General features: G+C 36.7%; 1 protein-coding gene across 6 annotated transcripts in view; it reads left to right on the top strand.

Moving 5' to 3' along the window:
* FNBP1L (formin binding protein 1 like) overlaps positions 1-13354 on the top strand; it is a 138775-nt gene that overhangs the window by 61665 nt on the left and 63756 nt on the right. The window lies entirely within an intron of this gene.

The following is a 13354-nucleotide window of genomic DNA, read 5'->3' as shown; positions in this document are numbered from 1 at the left end:
CAGTTCTTCCTTCTATATTATCAGTTTTTCTTTTATGTGTATTATTTCTATTTAGCATATGATCATATTGTTTCTTTTATCTAAAATCCACCTACATTTAACCTCACTTCTTTCTTTAATCATCCCGTATCTCTTCTCTCCTTGAAAGCAGAGTTCTTGAAAGTGGTGTCTGTATACACTGTTTCTAAATTCTTTCTTCCTAATCGTTTAAAAATCCATTTTAGTCAGACTTTTGCTCTGACTACTTCAATAAAACTCTGCTCTTGTTAAGGTTGTTAGTGATCTGCATATTGCTAAATCCTGGTGGTCAATTTTCAGTCCTCATATTACTTTGAGTAGCACTTGACTGGAAAAGGTCAGTTTTCATGCCAATCCCAAAGAAAGGCAATGCCAAAAAATGTTCAAACTACCGCACAATTGCACTCATCTCACATGCTAGCAAAATAATGGTCAAAATTCTCCAAGCCAGGCTTCAACAGTATGTGAACTGTGAACTTCCACATGTTCAAGTTGGATTTAGAAAAAGCAGAGGAACCAGAGATCAAATTGCCAACAGCCACTGGATCATCAAAAAAGCAAGAATTCCAGAAAAACATCTACTGCTTTATTGACTATGCCAAAGCCTTTGACTGTGTGGATCACAATAAACTGTGGAAAATTATGAAAGAGATGGGAATACCAGACCACCTGACCTGCCTCTTGAGAAACCTAAATACAGGTCAGGAAGCAACAGGTAGAACTGGACATGGAACAACAGACTGGTTCCAAATCGGGAAAGGAATATGTCAAGGCTGTATATTGTTACCCTGCTTATTTAACTTCTATGCAGAGTACATCATGCGAAATGCTGTGCTGGATGAAGCACAAGCTAGAATCAAGATTGCTGGGAGAAATATCAATAACCTCAGATATGCAGATGACACCACCCTTATGGCAGAAAGTGAAGAAGAACTAAAGATCCTCTTGATGAAAGTGAAAGAGGAAGAGTTGGCTTAAAACTCAACATTCAGAAAACAAAGATCATGTCATCTGCTTCATGGCAAGTAGATGGGGAAACAGTGGAAACAGTGACAGACTTTATTTTTTTGGGCTCCAAAATCACTGTAGATGGTGATTACAGCCATGAAATTAAAAGATGCTTGCTCCTTGGAAGAAAAGCTTTGACCACCCTAGACAACATATTAAAAAGGGGAGACATTACTTTACCAACAAAGATCTGTCTATTCAAAGCTATGGTTTTTCCACTAGTCATGTATGGATGTAAGAGTTGGACTATAAAGAAAGCTGAGTGCCAAAGAATTGATGCTTTTGAACTGTGGTGTTGGAGAAGACTTTTGAGAGTCCCTTGGACTGCAAGGAGATCCAACCAGTCCATCCTAAAGAAATCAGTGCTGAATGTTCATTGGAAGGACTGATGCTGAAGCTGAAACTCCAGTATTTGACCACCTGATGGGAAGAACTGACTCCTTGGAAAAGACCCTGATGCTGAGAAAGGTTGAAGGCAGGAGGAGAAGGGTACGACAGAGGATGAGACGGTTGCATGGCATCACCGACATGGTGGACGTGATTTGAGTAAGCTCCAGGAGATGGTGGTGGGCAGGGAAGCCTGGCGTACTGCAGTCCATGGAGTTGCAAAGAGTTGGACACTACTGAGAGACTGTACTGACTAACAAAGTAAATAATTTTCTTCTTGAAATAATACATTATTCATGTGGTTTCCAAGATACCAAACTTTTCAGGTTTTACTTTTAACCTCACTGGTCATTCCTTCTCAGTGTCTTTTGCTGGTTCCTCCTCAATCCTTTGACCTCTAATTGTTGTTATGCAACAGAGCTTAATTGAGATTGCACACAGGATCATGTTTTACCATATGTCTTTGGGGAGACCACTTCTGTTGAATTCCAGACGTGTTATTTAAGCATCTACTCAACATGTCCACCTGGATATCCAAGGATATCAAACATAACTGTAAAATAAAAATATTTGTTTTTACTTTGGCCAAACTTGTACACTTGTTCTCCCAGTTTAATTCAAAGCACTGTATCCCTCTAGTTCATTGTGCTCAGAATTGATGTCTCTCTTTCACAGTGCATACATAAAACACTATAAAATTTTATTGGCACTGCCTTCAAAATATATCCAAAATCTTACCAATTTATACCACTCTGCTGCTTTTACCCTGGACTAGCCAAGTTATCTCTGGTATGGATTATTGCAGTAGCCTGTCTCATGTCTCTCTTGCTTTGAAACAGTTTTTATCAGCATACATGCCAGAGTGATCTGTTTTAAAACCTGTGAGGCTTATGCTCAGGACCATGAAGTGTGTTTTCATCTCACTCTGTCTTAAAGCCAAGTCCTTATAATGGAAAGTAAGGCCTGTGTGATCTGCATTCTGACCCCCCACACCTACGTTTCAGCTGTTACTACTCTTCTCTTTCTCCTATTCATTCAGCAGAGGTTGCTTATTCTTGCTCTTCCTGGAATACATCAAGCATATGCAGGCTTAGGGTCTTGAATATTTTAACAACCAAACCGGAAACTGTATTAGTTCTTTAGGTAAGCAGAAGCAGTAAGGGTATGTATGGACTGTTACTCAAAGTAATAGGCAGGAAAGCAGAATAAAAACACATGTGTTTACAGTGAAAAATTGAGTTGGAAAATGATGAAATAGGTTCTGAGTGCTTCTCTTTAGTGAGCTAAGAAGCAAGATGACTAGCTGAGAGTGAGGTAGATAGGATATGGTCTAAGTTTAAGAGAAGAAGCAAGGTTTAAGATAGTTGGTTAGGGTAATGGCGTAGTGAATGGCTTCAGGCTAAGGAGCATTAAAACCTATTAAGTTAATAGGCACAGACTTGACAAAGTATGACCTGTCAGCATAGTTATTTCTTTTTCTTTTTTTAAATGTTGCTTTAGTGGGGTGGGAAAGGGTTGATGAAGAATTAAATATAAAACTAGGGTTAATCTGACAAATCAAGAGGGCAAGGACATTCAAACTCTTTGCAAGGAGTGATTATAGTGATGGCTTAGGAATCTAAGCTGTAAAGATGGAGATGAAAACAGGAGCGGGGCGAGGAATAGTAATAATATATGAGGATGCATGGATTGAGGTCACTTGAGGGGACAGAATTACAGACTTTGGGATACTAGAGATATTGAGTTGATAGGGCTAGCTATCTGAGAAATGAGATTCTTGAAATTTATTGGGGAGACAGGAGTGAGGCTAATGACAGTGGAAATGACTATTGGATTGAGTTCCTACGGTAGTAGAGGAGAAAGTTCTATGAAGTAAAAAATATACAGAGGGATGTTGGAAGGATAACCTGGATAGATTTGGAAGTCACTAAGAGCTTAATATGTGAGTTTCCCAAATAAACAAGTTTGCATCTGTCTTTTAAAAAATAAAACCACAAGAAAATCCAAATAACTGAGGTAATTTTTAAAAACTTAGAATGTTCATCAGTTTACTTTGGAGGCAGATATTGTTGACCCTAAATTGTAAATTGATTTCTCAGATCCATGAGACTTGAAGAAGAAATTTCCACAGTCCCTTGTGAATCAGAGAATGAGAAAAGTCAGTTCTGTTAGATCTTAAAAACGTTTTCAGTAGTACTTCGGTATTCAGAAGTGCTGGAAGAACGTTGGCAGAAAATTGGAGCCATAGAGTAAGCCCAAACTAGGACAGCAAAGTCATTATTCTGCTTTTTAGTGAAGAAAGTCTTTTTTTAAATAGTTGTGACCCTTGATACTTTACTAAAAGCACTTTACTGGAACTTCATTTGGATGCAAGGCTTTACCAAAGTAATTAGGAAAACAAGGATTGAATATTTAGTAGTAACTTCTAAAACTTTACCATATTTTGTGATACATAAGACAGTTCTTTTTATTTAAATTACATTAAATATATCACTATATAGATAACAAAATTGAGTAAATATAGTATTTATTACTACCTTATTTCTCCAAGTAGAATCTTAGAGCATCATATAATTCATTTGATTTACGCTGAATGGTGTAGACATTTAAGTTGGTGTTGATGCCAGCCTTAATTTAGAATGTTTTCCTTGTGCTCCCAAATGAATAAGGGAAAATAACTTTAAACATTTTACAAAATTAAAAGACAGTGCCTGAAGGAAACAAGAACTTTCTTGGGTTTAAAAATGAAGTGGTAAGATTTAATCACTGTACACCTCTGATGAAGAGATACATTTCACAGAAACTATGGTAAGAGTAAATGTTTAAGAAAAGGAAGGAAGGCGATGACTAAGGCATGGAAATGGAAGAAGTTGGACTGGCTATAGTAGTCTAGAATAAGTCCTAGAAATAGGAGAGTTGCTAAAAGTGGAAAGAATAAGGAAGTGAGGATAAGTTACCTATTTTGATGACAATATTTTTATTTCTAATCTATAGGTGGTTTCAGAATAATGCTTAATTCTTTAGTTTGTCTTTCCACAATATTTACTAGCAGGGAGACGTATGAAGGCTTTAAGAGGTATTGCTTTTGAAGAACTTAAGTCTCAGGATTCTGATTCTAATTTTTTTATTTGAGCTTTGTACTTTATTTTGTGGTAGTAAGAGTCATTCCTCCATCTCCAGCCATCTTCTCTCATGCTTCCAAATTGTTTTGCAGACTAATGCTAAGACTTCTAAAGAAAGGGTAAATGACTTCTTAGCAGAAATGTTGTAAAGAGTGGTTATGACATTCAGTATGTGTTTGTATTAGGCAGTTTCTAACTGAGATTTTTGATTTGTTCCTTTCATCAAAGTTTCCAATCACCAAAAAATTTTTCCAGTCTTATATTTCTCTCCTGATAAAAGAAATGCATCATTTTAAGTAATACTATTCACAACTGTTACTCATTTAGATACTAAGAGTATAAAACTGGCAGTGATTTTAAAAGATAATCTCTCTAGCTAATTATGTTTGAGGAAGTCAGATAAGCATTCTGGGCATCAGCTTCAATATTTATAAAATGAAGGGTCTAGAACCATTGTTTAATAATAAACATTAATTTCTATATACTTATATATCAAAATAATAGCATGTTTTGGTTGAAAGAAAATGAGATTGGAGCCAGAGGTTGAAGTCTTTAATTTCAGAAACTTAGTTTTCCCATTTGTAAAATGCTTTATCAGTAGAGTTTTGCAGGTGATACCTGGTAATATGTGTGAAATTTTGTAAGTTCAAAAGTATATATATTATAAATAGAATGGTTACTCAGTCAGGGAGTAAGTGCCTTATATGTGCTGGACTGTGTGATGAAGTTCACTTTGCTATCTTTTCTGATTTTAAAATTTATTAAGTCACTGAATTCCATCAAAATATTAAAATCATTATGACTAAATGAATTTGTTTTTTTTGTTTCACTGCTTATTTTTTAATTTTTTGAAAACTTATTGAAGTATAGTTGGTTTATAATGTGTTTAATTTTTGCTGTACAGCAAGGTGACTCAATTATACATAATTATATTTTGAAATTTTCCATTATGGTTTATCATAGGATATTGAGTATGGTTCCCTGTGTTGTACAGTAGGACCTTGTTGTTAATCCATCCTATGTTTGCTTTTGCTAATCTCAAACTCCTGCCCTTCTCTCCTCTGCCCCTCTCTTCTTTGCAGCACAAGTCTATTCTCTATACGTATGAGTCTGTTTTTGTTTCATAGATATGTTCATTTATGTCATATTTTAGATTCCACACATAAGTGATATCCTATGATATTTGTCTTTCTGACTTCTCTCAGTATGATAATCTCTAGGTCCATTCATGTTGCTGCAAATGGCATTATTTAAATTTTTTTTTTTTAGTGGCCACGTAGTATTCCATTGTGTGTGTGTACCACATCTTCTTATTCATTCATCTGTTGATGGACATTTAGTTTGTTTCCATGTCTTGGCTATTTTGAATAGTGATTGGGGTGCGTGTATCCTTTTGAACCATGTTTTTCTCTGGATATATGCCCAGGAGTGGGATTGCTGGCTCATACAGCAACTCTAGTCTTTTCAGAAACCTCCATACTGTTTTCCATAGTGAAGTGGAAGTCACTCAGTCATGTCTGACTCTTTGCAACCCTATGGACTATACAGTCCATGGAATTCTCCAGGACAGAATATTAGAGTGAGTAGCTTTCTCAAGGGACCTTCCCAACCCAGGGATCAAACTCAGGTCTCCCATGCTGCAGGCAGATTCTTTACCAGCTGAGCCACCAGAGAAGCCCTGTTTTCCGTAGTGGCTGTACCAATTTACATTTCCCCCAACAGTGTAGGAGTGTTCCCTTTTCTTCACACCCTCTTCACTGTTTATTATTTGTAGACTTTTTAATGAAGGCTGATCTGATTGGTGTGAAGTACTTCATTGTAATTTTGATTTATATTTCTCTAGTAATTAGTGATGTAAAGCTAATTTTCATATACCTATTGCCCATCCATATTTTGTCTTTGGAGAAATGTCAGTTTAGGTCTTTTGCCCATTTTTCGATTGAGTTGTTTCTTTATTGTTGAATTATAGGAGCTGTACAGAGGAAATGTAGCTTAACATAACAAGGGCTATTTATGACAAAACCACAGCCAGTATAATGCTCAATAGTGAAGAGCTGAAAGCCTTCCCACTAAAATCTAGAACAAGACAAGGATTTACTACTTCTCTTAAACTTAATATTGGAAGTCCTAGCCACAGCAATCAGACAAGAAAAAGAAATAAAACATACTCAGATTGGTAGAGAAGAGGTAAAATAGTCATTATACGCAAATGACAATAGATGACAATATTCTACTACAATAGAAGAAAACCCTAAAGGTGTCACACAGAAACTACTAGGACTGATAAATGAATTCAGCAAGGTAGCAACATACAGAAATTGGTTGCATTTTTTAGTATTAACAATGAAATACCAGAAAGAGAGTGTAAACACTCCCTTATAAAATTGCATCAAAAAATAAAATTAATAATAAACCTCACCTAGGAGGTAAAAGACGTATATACTGAGAACTATAAGACATTAATAAAGGAAATTGAAGATGACTCAAAGAAATGGAAAGATATCCCTTGCTCTTGGATTTGAAGAATTGTTGCTGTTGTTCAGTCACTCAGTTGTGTCCAGCTGTTTGTGACCCCATGGACAGCAGCACACCAGGCTTCCCTGTCCTTCACCATCTCCTGGAACTTGCTCAAACTCATGTCCATTGAGTCGGTGATGCTATCTCACCATCTTGTCCTCTGCTGCCCCCTTCTCCTTTTGCCTTCAATCTTTCCCAGCATCAGTGTCTTTCCCAGTGAGTTGGCTCTTCGCATCAGGTGGCCAAAGTATTGGAGCTTCAGCATCAGTCCTTCCTATGACTATTCAGGACTGATTTCCTTTAGGACTGACTGGTTTGCTCTTTGTGCAGTCCAAGAGACTCTCAAGAGTCTTCTTCAATACCACAGTTCAAAAGCATCAATTCTTTTGGAAAAAGAATTTGAAAAATAATACATGTATATGTATAACTGAGTTACTTTGTTGTACTCCTGAAAGTATGATGTTGAATGGTTTGCCTTGGAAACGAACTGAGATCATTCTGTCATTTTTGACGTTGCATCCATGTAATGTATTTTGGACTCTCTTGTTGATTATGAGGGCTACCCTCTTTCTTTTCCGGGATTCTTGCCCATAGTAGTAGGTGTAATGGTCATCTGAATTAAATTCGCCCATTCCCGTCCATTTTAGTTCACTGATTCCTAAGATGTTAATGTTTACTCTTGCCATCTCCTGCTTGACCATGTCCGTTCAACATCATAGTAATCCAAGTATATGCCCCAACCACCGATGCCAAAGAAGCTGAAGTTGATCAGTTCTGTGAAGACTAACACCAAAAAAAGATGTCCTTTTTATCATAGGGGATTGGAATGCAAAAGTAGGAAATCAAGAGACACCTGTAGTAACAGGCAAGTTTGGCCTTGGAGTACAAATGAAGCAGGGCAAAAGCTAACAGAATTCTGCCAAGAAAACGCACTAGTCATAGCAAACACCCTTTTTCAACAACACAAGAGATGACTTTGCACATGACATCACCAAATGGTCAATACCAGAATCAGATTGATTACATTGTTTGCAGCTGAAGATGGAGAAGCTCTATACAGTCGGCAAAAACAAGACCTGGAACTGACTGTGGCTTAGATAATCAGCTTCTTATAGCAAAATTCAGGCGTACACTAAAGAAAGTGGGGAAAACCACTAGGCCAGTCAGATATGACCTAAATCAAACCCCCTATGATTATACAGTGGAGGTGAAGAATTTACCAGATCTAATCAAGGGATTAGATCTGGTAGAGTGTCTTAAGAACTATAGACAGGTTCGTGATATTGTACAGGAGGCATTGACCAAAACCGTCCCAAAGGAAATGAAGTGCAAGAAGGCAAAGTGATTGTATGAGGAGGCTTTACAAATAGCTGAGGAAAGAAGAGAAGCAGAAAACAGGATGAAAGGGAAAGGTATACCCAACTGAATGCAGAGTTCCAAAGAATACCAAGGAAAGACAACAAGGCCTTCTTCAATAAACAATTCAAAAATAAATAGAGGAAAACAACAGAATGGGAAAGACTAGAGATCTCGTCAAGCAAATTTGAGATATCAAAGGAACATTTTATGGAAAGATGGGTAAAATAAAGGACAGAAACAGTAAAGACCTAATAGAAACAGAAGAGATCAAGAGGAGATGGCAAGAATACACAGAAGAACTATACAAAAAAGGTCTTAATGACGCGGATAACCACGATGGTGTGGTCACTCACCTAGAGCCAGACATCCTGGCGTGTGAAGTCAAGTGGACCTCAGGAAGCACTGCTGCCAATAAAGCTAGTGAAAAATGATGGAATTCCAACAGAACTATTTAAAATCCTAAAAGATGATGCTATTAAAGTGTTGCACTCCATATGTCAGCAAATTTGGAAAATCTAGCAGTGGCCACAGGACTGGAAAAGGTCAGTCTTCATCTCAGTTCTGAAGAAGGGCAGTATTAAAGAATGTTCAAACTATCAGACAATTGCACTCATTTCCCATGCTAATAAGGTTATACTCAAAATCGTTCAAGCTAGGCTTCAGCAGTATGTGAACCAAGAACTTCCAGATGTACAAGCTGGGTTTAGAAAAGGCAGAGGAACCAAGATCAACTTGATAGCATTCACTGGATCATAGATAAAGCAAGGGAATTCCAGAAAAACATCTACTTCTGTTTCATTGACTACCCTAAAAACTTTGTGTGGATCATAACAAACTGTGGAAAACTCTTTTATTAGAGAGATGGAGATATCAGACCATCTTACCTGTCTCTTAAGAAACCTGTATACAGGTCAAGAAGCAACAGTTATGACCTTACATGGAGCAACTGGTTCAAAATTGAGAAAGGAGTACAGGGCTGTATACTGTTACCCTGTTTATTTAACTTATATGCAGAGTACATCATACGAAATGCTGAGCTGGGTGAGTTACAACCTGGAATCAAGATTGCTGGGAGAAATATAAACAACCTCAGATATGCAGATAATAGATAGCATTCTAATGGCAGAAAGCAAAGAGGAACTAAAGAATCTCTTGATGAGGGTGAAAACTGGCTTAAAACTCAGTATTAAAAAACTAAGATCATGGCATCTGGTCCTGGTACTTCATGACAGATAGAAGGGGAAAAGGTGGAAGCAGTGATGATTTCCTCTTCTTGGGCTCTAAAATCTCTGTGGATGGTGACTGCAGCCATGAAATTAGAAGATCACTGTTTCTTGGCAGGAAAGCTATGACAAACCTAAACTGTGTATTAAAAAGCAAAAACATCACTTTGATGACAAAGGTTCGTATTATCACGGCTCTGGTCTTTCCATTAGTTATGTATGGATGTGCAAGTTGGACCATAAAGAAGGCAAAGTGCCAAAGAATTGATGCTTTTGAACTATGGTGCTATAGAATACTCTTGAGAGACTCTTGGGCTGCAAGGAGATCAAACCAGTCAATCCTAAAGGAAATCAACCCGGAGTATTCATTAGAAGGACTGATGCTGAAGTTGAAGTTCCAATACTTTGGCCATCTGATGCGAACAGCTGACACTGGAAAAGACCTTGATGCTGGGAAGGATTGAGGACCAAAGAAGAGGGCAACAGAGAATGAGATGGTTGGATGGCATCACCTATTCAGTGGATATGAACTTGGGCAAACTCTGAGATGGTGAGGGACAGAGAGGCCTGGCATGCTGCAGTCCATGAGGTTACAAAGAGTTGGACACGACTTGGCTATTAACAACAAAAAGGAAAGATGTGAAGATTACTCTCAACAGGAAGAACAGTGTTTTATGAAAAAACTGTGTAATAACCCCTGATAAAGCACTGTAGTAATAATTTCCTTTAGAAAGAATATTGAGATATGGTTGTAATTTATTCACTTCATTTCTAGGTAAGTAAAGGAAATTAAAGTGAGAAGTCTGCAGAATATTACAGTATATGTTTACTTTGATTAATTTTATAAAAATAATATCTTTGAAATATAGTTGATAGACTTTTTACAGTATTTCCAAATAAAATGGGGTGGGACTGTTGAAAAGCTTTGTTTCACTCAGGTTTGCTGTTTTTCTCCTGTTGTTTTTAATTTGTTTACCTTTAATAACTGGCTGTTATCAATATGCTTTCCTAGCATGTATTTTTAAGGAAATACAATGTTTCTTTAAGACAAAAGGGAAAATTTAATAGTGAATGAATAGCTGCTTTTCCAAAGAAACTTAAGCTATGGAAAAAACATTTTGATGATGAATGTTTGGAAATGCATCATTATAGAATTTTGTTGCTGAAAGTGATATGTGTCACCTACAACTGTCGTATCTTGGACTATATCCACACTTGGAAAATATTTCGAAAATAAATTTATTGCTTGTTTTAAAGTCAGTGTGAAGGAAGAGATGTGTGTGTTGGGGAGGGAAAGAGGGAGATTTATTTATAAGGAGTTGGGTCACATGAGTTTGGAGGTTTGGCAAGTCCAAACTGCAAGGTAGGGCCAGGGAAGAGTTGCAGTTCTAGCCCAAAGGCAGTCTGCTTGCAGTCTGCTTGAAAGCCTACTGGCATCATTTCTTTTTGAAGGAAGGTCAGTTTTTGTTCTATTAAGTCCTTCTACTGATTGAATGAAGCCCACCCATATTATGAAGGGTATTGTGCTTTACATATTCCAAACTAAGCAATTTACATATTAATATTTTATCCAAAAATACCTTCACAGAAACATCCAGGATAATATTTGACTGAATTATCTGGGCACTGTTGCTCAGCTAAATTGACACAAAATCATATTACAGTCATTTTCAGTGGAGTTTGAAACTCTTTGTTAAAAATATAGAGTATTTTCTGATTAGTTTGTTAAAATAACACTGACATTTAACCACATTTTTGCATAAAATGGAATTCGAAGGTATAGTCAACAGTTGACTTTTTCCATTTAGATCTTTTCATATCTTTGTGAGGTGTCATTTATTTCCCCAGCTGTGACAGCAACTAAATTTAGTCTAAATGTTTCAGTTTATAACCTAGGCATTCAGATTGCTTTGCCATTAAATATTAAACCAAGATTTTAGAAATAATTAAGCATGTCGAATTCATTGCTTTTATTAAAATTGTTGTTTCATATTGATAAGTTATGGCCCCAAGGCTTTTGCTTTTTCATTAAAGAAGTAAAAAAAGAACTATTTGAAATAATGCTTATTTCCACTAGGGACAAGAGAATAGAGCTAATGGGGGGATCATTAAGTTGAGCTATGCTACATAAACCCATTGTGACCTAGGCACTGACTCCCATGGCAGGTTGTGTGGAAGCTGCGGGCATCACTGACAAAGTCACTGTTAAGACAGGAGGGTGAGCCCCCAGCAAGGTGAGCTGCCCTACCTGCTGGCTGGCTGGACTGTATGCTCATGGAGGGCAGGGCTGGGGCTGAGTGTTCCTCTTTGTCCCCAAGGAACTTGGCACATGGCAAGTGCTCAGTAAACATTGTGAGTAATAAACAGGTTAAAAAAATGTTTATTTCATTTTTGTTTCTTTTTAAAATTTCTCTTTTTGTGGGTTTCATAATTATGTAATACAATAACATAGTATTATAGGTAATATACATACAGGAATATTCAGAAATTTTACTGATTGGGGTATATAATAAAACATTTTTGGAGATGTCATCTAGAAGATAAGGAAGTTTAATGTAAAATTTGATGAAGAGGATGATGGGAAGAAGCCTTAAAGCACTTTGGAAAATGAAGGGTAATTGTTTTTAGCTTGGACTTTTCTTTTTCTGAAATGTTTTGTTGTTGTTATTGGGAGTTTTTCAATTTGAAATAGAATTCACGTTTATAGTGGGAAATATTAACTAACATACCAATTAAATTTACTGAGCAATGCATTCTCTTGCTGTTTTCAAATCTTCTTTGGTAGCCAAATAACAAGGGAAAAGCGCATGAAGGAATAGAATTAGAGTAGTAATACCAGACTATGAAAGCTGAGTGAATTCTGTCTCTGCTGTTTAGTTAGACTTTACTTTTATAAATAGGATTTTATAATGATTTAAAGTAGGGAAAGAAGGGACTTCTGTGGTGGTCCAGTGATTAAGACTCCATGCTTCAGGGGTGTGGGTTTGATTCCTGGTCAGGGAACTAAGATCCCTCATGCCACTTCATGTGGTCAAAAAACATTTTTTTTTTTTTTTAGTAGGGAAAAAAAAAGGCAGATATTTTGAAATGATTTATTTGTAAATAACATGTGATTAAACCATGGGTGATTTGGAAAGATAAAACAACTAGAAATATAGAAAGGAGTGATACCTGAATGTTCTGAATATTGAATATCGATATTTAGCATTTTGATCTCTGAATATCTTGAATATGGGAGATGTAAAGAGCACCAAGTTATTAGCCAATTTGAAAATTATTCTTGAAGAATAGAAAATGATGCTTTTTCAGGCAGCAGGTAGATGGGAATATCTTTTGAAGACTGGAAGAGCCTTGCAGAACAGTGCTTTTTATGTGTTAATATCTTGTTTCCTGTACTGTGTAACACTTATGAATGACCATAGTCCTGTTGAGAAGTTGATGGACTCCCATTTTATGGAAAAAGTATAAAGTGCCTTGGTAACTTGCCCAAGGTCAAAATGTACTATAAATGCAGAGCCCAGATTTTGAACCCAGGTTTATTTGATTCTGTTCAAACACTTCTTCACTGAGAGTCTGCTGTGGTGCTGGGAATAGTGCTTGTACCTTAGGAGTTCAGAGTAGAATAATACATGGCTCCTGTCCTCAACATAGTGTTGCAAATGAATAAGATAGTAATCTGTAGGGAGCTTTGGGGAGCCAGAGAAAGACCATTTAGCTCAG

The sequence above is a fragment of the Bos indicus x Bos taurus genome, chromosome 3, assembly GCF_003369695.1.
Source record: "Bos indicus x Bos taurus breed Angus x Brahman F1 hybrid chromosome 3, Bos_hybrid_MaternalHap_v2.0, whole genome shotgun sequence".
Taxonomy (NCBI): Eukaryota; Metazoa; Chordata; class Mammalia; order Artiodactyla; family Bovidae; genus Bos; species Bos indicus x Bos taurus.
This window is presented reverse-complemented; position numbering and strand designations above follow the sequence as displayed.